Source organism: Tursiops truncatus, chromosome 15, assembly GCF_011762595.2.
Source record: "Tursiops truncatus isolate mTurTru1 chromosome 15, mTurTru1.mat.Y, whole genome shotgun sequence".
NCBI classification, from domain to species: domain Eukaryota; kingdom Metazoa; phylum Chordata; class Mammalia; order Artiodactyla; family Delphinidae; genus Tursiops; species Tursiops truncatus.
In genome coordinates, this window is record NC_047048.1 from 49,861,035 (window position 1) to 49,872,884 (window position 11,850).

General features: G+C 41.1%; 1 protein-coding gene across 1 annotated transcript in view; it reads right to left on the reverse strand.

Annotated features, from left to right (window-relative positions):
• SLX4IP (SLX4 interacting protein) overlaps positions 1-10,644 on the reverse strand; it is a 197,214-nt gene extending 186,570 nt beyond the window's left edge. The window contains 1 exon segment of the mRNA XM_073792660.1: positions 10,483-10,644. The gene's annotated coding sequence lies outside the window, so the exon portion shown is untranslated.
• Between the last annotated feature and the right edge of the window lie 1,206 nt (positions 10,645-11,850).

Sequence of the window (11,850 nt, forward strand, 5' to 3'; positions counted from 1 at the left end):
GGCTTCCTCTAGTTGCGGCAAGCGAGGGCTACTCTTCATTGAGGTGCACGGGCTTCTCATTGCAGTGGCTTCTCTTGTTGTGGAGCACGGGCTCTAGGCACGCGGGCTTCAGTAGTTGTGGCGCACAGGCTTAGTTGCTCCGTGGCATGTGGGATCTTCCTGGACCAGGGCTTGAACCCGTGTCCCCTGCATTGGCAGGCGGATTCTTAACCACTGCAGGGAAGTCCCTGCATTTTGTTTTTAAGGACTGGATTCTTCAAAAAGTATCATCAAAGCCCAGTCTCAAAAATATGATCTGTAAGAATCTAGAACTAAATAGCATATTTTTAGATGAAATAAAATGGTCTCTAGTGTAAAATAGGCTGCATGAAAAAAGGAACTGTAAACCATTTTTAATACCATGTGGCATTCTGCCTCTCAATGTAAAATTTTTTCACTTGTTCCTACAGTGTTTGCAGTCTCAAAAAAGTAACAGTTTTATGATAAAAGACACCCTACAGACCATCTATTCCCAGGCCTGAGATCTATTTCCCTAACAAGAACTTGGGGGACCAGGCCAGGGTCTCACAGCTGAAGGCCAAGGGCAGGAGAAGAGTCAGGTCAGCTCTCTGAAGGCAAACCAGCACCATCTGTCTCCTGTACAACTGCTAAGGTCAAACGCTAACTGGGCTGTCAAGGTAGGTGTGCCCTCCCTCCCAGAGCCCCTGGCCAAGTCACATGTTCCTAACATAAGGCATGACTTCGAATAAAGCTAAGTGAGTGGTGGGTCTCTCCTGCTAATCAAAGAAAGAAAGAGAGGAAAAGACAGAGACAGAAAGGCTGGGAGGGGGGAGGAAGGAAAAGAGGGAGGGAGGGGCTCCACAGCTAAGGTAAATGGTTGGAATTCATTTAATTCGCTATTATGCTATGTGACATGGCACACTTCTTCATAAATAAAAAATAAAGCCTACCGAGATAAAGCCCATAACACATCTGGACAGCAGTTGCATAGACCTTGAGCCTGCATACTTGCTAAAGTCATATTAGATAAAGAAGGCATACTTCCTTGGCTTCATTACAGCACTGGGCACAGGTGCTGGAAATGAACTACACCACGAACTGAAATCTGAAATGAACCAAACCAATTTGCTAATTTCCAAATATGGTAAAAGCAGGCTTACCCATCCTGGAAGGAGCAAGTTATCAAAGGTGACCAGCCCTCAGAGCACTGCTTAACAATAGAAGGTGATCAAGAAAGTCTGTTGGATGAAGAAATATTCCAGATAACAGGAACTGAGACTATTTTATTTCGGCTGTTTATAGGGAAATTTTCCAAAAAATGTACTGAATCTTTCCCAACTTTCATAAAAAATACCACATAATGAATATTCCTTTGATATTCCAGATGAAAATTTTCACCTGTCGTCACAATGGGCGATATATATGTTAATGCCCTGCTGAGCTGTGCCTACACAGAGCTGCTCACGGTGGAGCCAGGGAGGCCTCTGCCTGTTTGCCATGGCTTTCCATGAGCTGTCAGAGGGCCTGCCTCCCAAGGCTCCCTTTCCCCTCTGGGTTCTTCAACTTAATCCAGTGACCCCAGAAACCTCGGGGACCAGTTTGTCAGGGTGGTGGGACATTTTCCAAGTCTCTCCACGGACTTGCATGGACTTTGGTGTGAAGGCTTCAAGCCCTCTGTCTTAGGTAATAAAATGGCTGTTACCTTTACTTCAGGATTAGGTTTTCTACAGTGGACCATGACTTCTGGACTTGAGCCTCAGCATTTAATTCTTTCTGCCTCAGTAGAACAATGCTGTTGGACAGGCTGACCTCTACGGTCTCTTCCATTTCTAAACCTCTGTGATCCAAAATCCAACAGCTGTTCCAGGAACAAATAATGCCAGTGTACAAATGATTCCGGAGAAGAGCGTGAGAGGGAGCCCCCTCCCACCACACAACTCATTTTATGAAGCCCTGAGAGCGAAACCAGACAAGGGCAGATTAAGAAAAGGAAATCAGGGCTTCCCTGGTGGCGCAGTGGTTGAGAGTCCGCCTGCCGATGCAGGGGACACGGGGTCGTGCCCTGGTCTGGGAAGATCCCACATGCCGCGGAGTGGCTGGGCCCGTGAGCCATGGCCGCTGAGCCTGCGCGTCTGGAGCCTGTTGCTCTGCAACGGGAGAGGCCACAACAGTGAGAGGCCCGTGTACCGCAAAAACAAAAACAAAAAAAAGGAAGGGAAATCACAGCCAATTCTATACCTGAACAGAGAAGCGAGACTCCAGAACCAAGTGAGGTGTCTCTGAAGAGTGAAAGGTTGGTTTAATACTAGAAAAATTACCATACTTAAAAACTGAAGTAGAATAAAAGCACGTGATCATTTTAATGAAAATAGAAAAAAATAAAGAAAAACATTAGAAATCTAAGAATAGAAATTTCTTAACGTGAAAAAAGCATCTACCAAAAAATGTAGCAAACGTGCTTACTGATGAATCTTAAAAGCAATTTCTTTGAAACAAGCAGAAAATGTAGATTTCTGAAAATATCATTTAAACTAGCATTCCACAAATATAAAATACCTAGGAATGAACTTAGTAAGGCATGTGCCAGACCCTGCCACATTGATCTTCAAACTTAATGCAATCCCAGTCACAATCTTGAACAGGGAATCTGAGGAAGTGCAAAAAGGACTAAGATACATGAGAGAGAGAAAAAAAGAAGACAGGAAAACAAAGGAGGGAGTTTGTATTACCAGTTCTAGCAGAACTACCACCATGCTATAGTAAATCAAATAATGTGCTGGCAAAGGGGTAAACAAACAGGCCAAAGAAACAGACTTCACAGATCAAAAACAAACCCACAGGTTCATGCAAATGAATGATGGGAGAAGCACTGCAGATCGGTGGGAAATAAAGAAGACTATTCATTCAATAAATTGTGGTCCAACAACTGTTTATCTATTTGGAAAAAAATAAAACTGGACAGATACTTCACACAACACCTAAAAATCAATTACAGATGAGCTAAAAGCTCAAATGTATAAAGCAACCATACTCCAGTAAAAATTAATTAAAAAAATAAAATTTATACTTGAAATAAAATTAGAATCTTTTAGAAAATGTTTTCATGAACTCAGAGGAAGGAAGGAGTTCTTAAACTAGACACAAAAATTACAATACATAAAGAAAAAGAATGGTAGATTTGACCATATTAATATTAAAACTTCTCTGCAGACTGGAATAAAATATTTGTGATCCACACATCCAGTAAATGTCTTATAAACTAGAACATATAAAGAACTCTCAAAACTCAATGGTAAAATATAAAACAATCCAGTCGAAAAGTGGGCAAAAAACATGAACAGGTGTCTCACCAAAGAGCAGAAACAGATAGTAAATAAGCATGTGAAAAGATATTCAAATCATTTCATACTGTATGCAAATGTCGAACAATTATGAAACTAACCTGAAACTAACATAACATTGTATACCAACTATATTTCAATTAAAATAAGATATTCAATATCATTAGCCAACAGGGAAATACAAAATAAACCACAATGACACAACGCTACATACTTACCAGAATGGCTAAAAAAAAAATAGGGATAATACCAAATGTTGGTGAGGATGCAGAGGACATGCTCTGCAATAAGAGAAGCCACCACAATGAGAAGCCCACGCACCACAACAAAGAGTAGCCCCTGCTCACCGCAACTAAAGAAAGCTCACGTGCAGCAACGAAGACCCAACCCAGCCATAAATAAATAAATTTATTTATTAAAAAAAAAACATCACAAAGAAATGGGGGTGGGGTATGCGGCAGAGTCACAAACTAGAATATATTTGCAAGACGTATAACAAGCAAAAGATGAGTAGTCAAAATAAAACAATCCAATAGAAAAATGGGCAAAGGAGGTGCCCAGAGCTAGGCTCCCCTGTCTCTCCCCTGTCTCCCAGCCAAGTCTCCACAGGTCTGGCAAGGCGGTGGGGGTGGAGGTGGGAGTCTCCTGATCCCTTGTATTATCTCTGCCTTGACAACCACCCTGGGGAGGTGAGGGCCATGTCCTTCACTATCCTTTTATAAAACCTGAGAAAGCTAAAGTCTAAATACAGAAAGACCATTTGCCAGGGAATCTGGGGACAGCACACACTGCTCTCTTCTCTCAGTGCCTGTTGTCTGGGACAGCACAGATGACAGTCACAGATGGTCCTGTCTGCCTCTCACAGGAAGAAAAAATCATGACTTGCTGATGCCAGGAAGTCCCAGATCCCAAAGAGCTGGTTATCCTGAAGGTTCCCCACAACCAGAGCCTCTTCAAGTACCTGCTGTCTCCATCCCTGCAGCTCTCCATCCCCCGAACCATCACTAGAGGTATCTGAGCAGGTGTCCCCTCTTCAAAGCTCTTCACCAAGGTCTCCCACAGCACCACACCTGCCCACACCTCCACCTCTCAGCTCAGGCACCTTCACAGCTTCAAGGCCTCCACACGGCCAAGGCCAGCACGTGCCCTTGAACATGCAGTGTTCTTACACCCCCTCTCCTCTCACACCTAAGTCTGGTCCTCAGCCTCTCTCTCACCTCAGTCTGACGGTAAGCTTCCTGAGGACAGGATCCATTCTCATTCTCTCTGATACCTGGAGCACGGCACAGGTATCCATCAAGTTTGCTAACTTGAGTCTGTTGATGTTACTTAAATCAGTGGCTACGGACTGTGTTATTATTTTTTTAGATTTATACCTAATAATCTAATGCATCTTTACTGTCTCCAAATCCCAAATTCCACATTAAGCCCTCTAAAAAGGAGGTCAAAGCACTCTGGTCCTATTTCAATACATAAATAACACTTAAGTTACACATACCATGCAGCCAAAGTTGAGAGACCTTATATGCATATAAACGTAAACAGAAGATGGAAGCGTTTTACATTGAATATAATAGGCAACAGACACATGGTTGAAGGCCATAAATGTGAGGTTTTCAGTGCTTTTTGTTTTTGTCTTTAAAATACTGACATCCTAACATTCATTTGAATGGAAAAGATATTATTAGCCTCTGTATTAATTAAGTTTTACCCTGGAAACATCTTCAGGTTTTTCTGGACTTGTTTTCTGATCATTAAAAGATAGATGTGCACACACACATTTAGAAAGCAAACACGCACCTTAAAAAATTACTTTCCTAGGCTCTTAGAGTTACGTTCAGGACGGAACAGCAAGCTCAGTGCCTGGCGTTTAAAGCATAAATGTTAAAAAGTCTTCCTATCAGAGCTACCAATTTGAGTCTACATTCAGTGGAATTTTTACTTTATACCCTGTTTTTAAGACGTTCAGGACAATCTCCAAAAAGATCAAGTTTCCAAATATCTAAAAGCATATAATTTACATAAGCATACTGAGAAGCTGAAGTATGTAGGTCTTACAAATAACATCTCATCCTATATCCTGCATTCTTGAGCCCACTTTCTGACCTGAAAACAGGCATTCTTTCACAAAGAGGAGACGTTGATAGCGTCTGACCCCACCAAAAATAAGTGTGCACGTGTGTCTTTACTGAAGAGGAAAGATCCTAAAATCCTTAAGAAAATTAATTTTGGGAGGGAATGGAAGTAGATTAAACAATATCACATGATTGTCCTGTCATTTAAATACAAAGCAGAGATAAACTCTAATAAAGAAAGTCAGTGACCTTCTAGATTATTCTGTGGGAAAATCCAAGGCACTCTGAAATTCACATTTGTCTTCCTTCTAGCATTGCTGGTCTGTGTCACAAGCCAAAGCAACTACTCCAGATTAAAAAGATCAGAAATTAACTTTAGGCTCCTAATCTTCAGATTTCAATTTTTATCAAGAAAATTATTATACTTCCTTCTATCGTCTTAAAAAACTTTCATTACCTATGGGAGCAGAAACAACAAAGGCCCTAGAACTTTTGAAGGAAAAACTGTAATTCAAGAACGAGAAATCATTTCATAACCTGCTGCCCCTACTCCCCCAATCTAATTTTATCACACACATGCAAAAGGACAGTATCAAGGAAGGAATCACAAACTTTAACAAAATACCAAGGAAAAATGACAAATGAGCAAAGTTGTTGCTGGCAACAACTTAGATAAAATTTGAAAAGGTAACTGCAGTGTTAAAAAAAAAAAAAGAATCATCTTTTCCTATTATTCATATGGTAACTTTGAATGCCAAAATGGGCTCAAAAACAAAAAGATTAAGTCCACAGAACAGTCCTACCTTTTAGTCACTCTATATCCTTAACCTGGTCAGTTGACCCAAGATCTGGGCCTCCCATTCCTGCTGGGCCCACAGAAAATCCCCACCTGGCCCTGTGTGGGATGCTTCACTAATAAACAACATCTAATTTTTATTTAATACTTTGTCAGAAACAGACATAGGCACTGACCCATGAGGCAGTCATGGTCTCAGGTTCTAGTAAAACAGACATGCATTCAAAGCCTACCTTTTCATGTGACTTCAGACAGCGTACTCAGCACCTCTAAATGTCAGGTTCCCTTATGTATGAAATGGACTAATCACTAATCATCAGAGAAACGAAAATCAAAACCACAGCAAGATGTCATCTCATACTTGTCAGAATGGCTATCATCAAAAAGACAAGTGTTGGTGAGGATGTGGGGAAGAGGGAGTCCTCGTGCACTGTAGATGGGAGTGTAAACTGGTGCAGCCATTGTGGAAAGCAGTATGGAGGTTCCTCAAAAAATTAAAAGTACAACTATCATATGATCCAGCAATTCCACTTCTGGGTATTTATCTGAAGAAAAGGAAAACACTAACTTGAAAAGGTATCTGCACCTCCATGTTCACTGCAGCATTAATTACAATAACCAAGACAGGGAAACATCCTAAGTGTCCATGATAGATGAATGGGTAAAGAAAATGTGGTGTGTGTGTACACACATACACATACACACACACACACACACACACACACAATGGAATATTATTCAGTAATGAAAAAAGAAGGAAACCCTGCCATTTGCGACAACATGAATGGGCATTAAGACAGAGAAAGACAAATACTATATGATCTCACTTATATGTGAAATCTAAAACAAAACAAAACAAAACACCAAACTCAAATGCAGAGAACATACTGGTGGTTGTTAGGGGGTAGGGGGTGGTGAAATGGGTGAAGGGAGTCAAAAGGTATAAACTTCCAGTTATGAAATAAATAAGTCCTGGGAATGTAATGTACTGTATGGTGACCACTAACAATAATATACAGTATTGTATACAGATGACCCTTGAACAACATGGGTTTGAACTGTGAGAGTCCACTTCACTTGGATTTTTTTCCCAATAAATACATACTACAGTATTACAGATCCACAGTTGGTTGAATCCAAGGATGTGGAACCTCAGATATGGGAAGGGGAGGGTGCACTGTAAAGTTATATGCAGATTTTCAACGGCACAAAGGGTCGGCACCCCTAATGCCCAAGTTGTCTAACTATATATACATATATCCAACGATTATGTTGTACATCTGAAACTAATATAATGTTATATATAAATTATATCTCAATAAAAAAGAGATGCAATCCACTAAAAACTCAATGCATGTGTTCTGCATCTTTAAGAAGCTATTACATGTTTCATTCAGAAAACATGAATTCATAAACTCTACAATGGCAAAGACAAAGTCCCAAACAAACACGTTTTACCACTGGCACCTCTTGCTTTCTCTGTATGTGGAAGACCTGGCCACCAAACGATTAGACTTTTTTTTCCAATGTGAAAACGAGCACCATGAAAATAAAAACCACCCAAATGCCCTTCAGTTGGCAAATGTGCAAACAAATTAGTCTATCCATGCAATGGAATACTACTCAGCAACTACAAACGAATGAATCACTGACACCTACAACAACGAAGATGGCTCTCCATTCTGACGAGTGAAAGAATCCAGACACTACCCCACCCCCCAAGATAGCACATACTCTAAGATTCCATTTAGATAAAGTCCTAGGAAATGCAAACTTATCTAGAGTGACAGAAAACAGGTGGTTGCCTGGAAGAAAGAGGCCAGAGGGATTACAAAAGGGCAAGAGGAAATTTCTGGGCGTGATGGGTATGTTCATTATCTTGACTGGCGTGTTGGTTTCATGGCTGTATACACGTAAAACACACCAAATTATACACTTTAAACATGTGCAATTTACTGTATGACAACCATACCTCAATAAAGCTGTTTGAAAAAGGGAAAAAGACCATTTAAAAGAAAAACTAACACATCTTCCTGGCTTGGTATATTGTCTTTAAACCACCCTCTTTTTCAAACAGGTATATGTCCTGAAAAGTCATGAAACTACAATACCTTTCCCCTTAAGTGATCTGCATGCATGAACAAAACCTTAATAATCCAAAGACTTAAATATAACAATAGCTAATTAATATTTACATAGCTGTGACTATGTGCCAGGCACTATTTTAAGCACTTTTCTTACATTAACTTATCTGACCCTCATACCAGCACTATTTTAGAGATGAGGAAACTGAGGCACAGAAGGGTTAAGTAATCAGCTCAAGGTCACACAGCTGGTAGTTGGAGGAACTAGGATTTGAACCCAGAGAGTCTGGCTCTAGAGTTCTTTTCTGTACCCACTGTGCTTACTGGCATATACAATATAAGAAACAGTATAGGAAAATCAAAAGCAATGAATATTGCACTTGCAAAATACTTTTCTTCCTCACATTTACAGAATATAAATATCCACTATATTTTGTAGCATACACAAGACTAAATAAAACACAACAGGACCTTCATTCTTCTTTTCCCAATTAATAGATGGAGGACAGAGAGACAGAAAAGCTGGACAACTTGCTTAGGACACAGAATAAATGGCAAGTTGATTGGCTGGTCAAACCAACTAGGAAGTTGGTTTACCACATTCCCAGTCCAACTCTCTTCACTGTCTTCAAATTCCTAATTATTTTAAGTAAATCTGTAAAGGATAAAAACCGAACATACAGCAACGTGGAAAATGTAAAAGTCATTTGCTATTTCTCAAATACCTTACTAGTTCCTGAATTCCAGCCACAGGATCACAACCTCTGACTGATACTGGCCTGGAGTCTTTTTTTAAAGCGCCCCACATGATTTTCATGAGCAGCCAAAGTTGAGAAACCCCAAGACATATTAGATTTAGAGTTCTCATTTTAAAAAGACAGATGAAAGCAAGAGGCCAAAGCAGCTTTGGTAAACTACGGCCCAAAGTTTTCCAAGTTGATATTGAACTACTGAATACCTGTAGGATTTTGAGTTCAACTTTAAATAAATTAAAAATATGCACAAAGTACATGAGATATTATCACAGCAAAAGTTACATTAACAATACACGGGACTGACATTCTCAATCTTTTAGAATGCTAAATTGGCATCTTGACATCAAGCTGATGGATAAAAGCACAGAAAAAACGTGCCGTATGTCCACTGCATTTAAAGCATGGAATAAACTGACCATATATTGTTTCAGAAGCACAAGTTGAAAAGAGTCTTTGTCTTTAGTCCATGCAGGAATCAATGGTCTCTGAACTTAAGGTGCACTTTGTAGGGAAGATTCTGACTCAGTGGGCCTGGGGATGGAGTCAGAATGTGTTTCTAACAAGCTGCCAGGTGATGCGGATGCGGCTGATAGATAGACCACACCTGGAGCAACAAGGCCTTAAGTAACTTGAATATTGGCTGTAAAATAAGGCAGTTGGCCTACAAATGTAGTTATATCTAGGATCCAAGAAATAACTGTCATTACGACTTATTCCTAGTCCGGGGGAAAATAAAAGGAGGAGGGGAATAGAGGAAGGAGCAAGCGAATACTTGTTATTTGTTTGTATAGCGTAGCAGGACTAAGAACCATAGAATACTGTTACTTGCCCCGACCCAGTAGCTGTCAAGGTGACAGAATGTAAGCCCCATGAGATAAAGGGGTTTTATTTTAATTTACACAAAATCATCACGGCCTAGTACACACTAGGTACTCAACAAATGTATTGAATAAATGAATGAATAAGTATATACAAACGCAATCTATATTTATGTCACAACCCAAAAAATGTCTGGGAAGGGGAATCTATCAGTACATATGGGTGTTTAATACAAATACCTGGCCCACTCACTGTACTCCATTTTGCCCCCCCCCCCCCAAAAAAAAGACTTTTCCAAACCAACACTTCCACTGTCAAGCCCAGGCTTCCCGCACCCTTATGTTTTGTTTTGTTTTAACATTTATTTATTTAATTACCCTTATGTTTAAAACAATGGAGAGAGGTGGAAGCACAGGGAGAAGGATTCAGAAAAGGTTCACTAATCAAAGGAAAAAAACAGAGTGGGACAGGAGATGGGCAAACAGTTTAGTTCAAGGGAAGGAATATCTTAGGCTGTCAGCATTTTCAAGTTCTTACCTATGATGGTGAGAGGGTTTGGGTTCGGGCTTTTATTTGTTTTGTTACTGTCCAGAGTAACTGGTGAAGTAGTACCTGGCTGTGCGGCAGGCTCTCAAGCCAACCTTTAGAAGCTTGGGAATTCGCGTTTCCTGCTTACTTCCCGCTTCCCCGGGCTCCCGGCGCGTAGAGGAACTCTGCCACCGCCCAAACACAAGATGACCTGAGCTGCTTCACTACGGATTTGAAGCCACAACCAGGATTGAAGATGGCGGCGAAATACTAAGCGAGCGGCCCGGGAAGCGCGCGAAATCTGCCCAAAAGAAAAATGGCCTCCGAGCAGGATCTCGCGGTTTTCAACGAGAGCCCAAAACAAAAATGGCGGCAAAAGACGACTACGTAGGGGCCGAGAACGAGGTGAACATGATTGGTCCGTGAAGAATCAGTTACCCACTGTGCTAGACAGCGGGGGGTGATCGAGAGAAAAATAAAACGCAGTGTTCCTGTCGTACAGAGTGCTTCTTGTTTTTTTTAAACATCTTTATTGGAGTATAATTGTTTTACAATGGTGTGTTAGTTTCTGCTTTATAACAAAGTGAATCAGTTATACATATATCCCCTTATCTCCTCCGTCTTGCGTCTCCCTCCTACCCTCCCTATCCCACCCCTCTAGGTGGTCACAAAGCACCAAGCTGATCTCCCTGTGCTATGCGGCTGCTTCCCACTAGCTAGCTATTTTACATTTGGTAGTATATATAAGTCCACGCCACTCTTTCACTTCGCCCCAGCTTACCCTTCCCCCCCCCCCGTGTTCTCAAGTCCATTCACAGAGTGCTTCTTGACCCCGTAAAATTACTAGCACAAGGATGGAAAAAGTCTCCCCAATCTTTGAACAGGAAGATTATAGAAAACACAGGTTAGAAAGTAAAGGTGACTTTCACAATGCCGGATAAATTTTAAAATAGCCAGGAACATAATTTCTCCCACAATTCTTTTTAATAGTACAGGGGAATACAATTTTTGTCCTCGAACGAAAAAGTAGGATGGGGACGTAGTGCGCAAATTATCTAATTGGTGAGGGGCACAGAAACAGAGAACTTCTGAACTCCCCGTAGGCCCCCAGACGGCGGACTAAGGGCAAAAGCTGTTAATTGAGCGCCACCAGCTCGCACTGCGCATGACCGCTCTCCAACACGACCCACAGAAATGGTCGCTGTTGAGTCCTTTTCTCCAGGTTTTCCAGGCAGCCATAAAGGAAGGCGGGGAGTTGGCGATGAACAACGGAATCCGGCGCTCTGTGATTGGTCAAATGAAGGAGGCCCGAGAGCCGCCAAGAACGGTTGATCACTTTTTCGTTCAATAAGTGCCTCTCAGGTGCGCGCCAGAAGGAAGATACTGTGCCTTAACAAGTCCATTTGATCTGTTATTTAAGTTTTTCAGTTTCAATAACTTGCTGAGATTGAC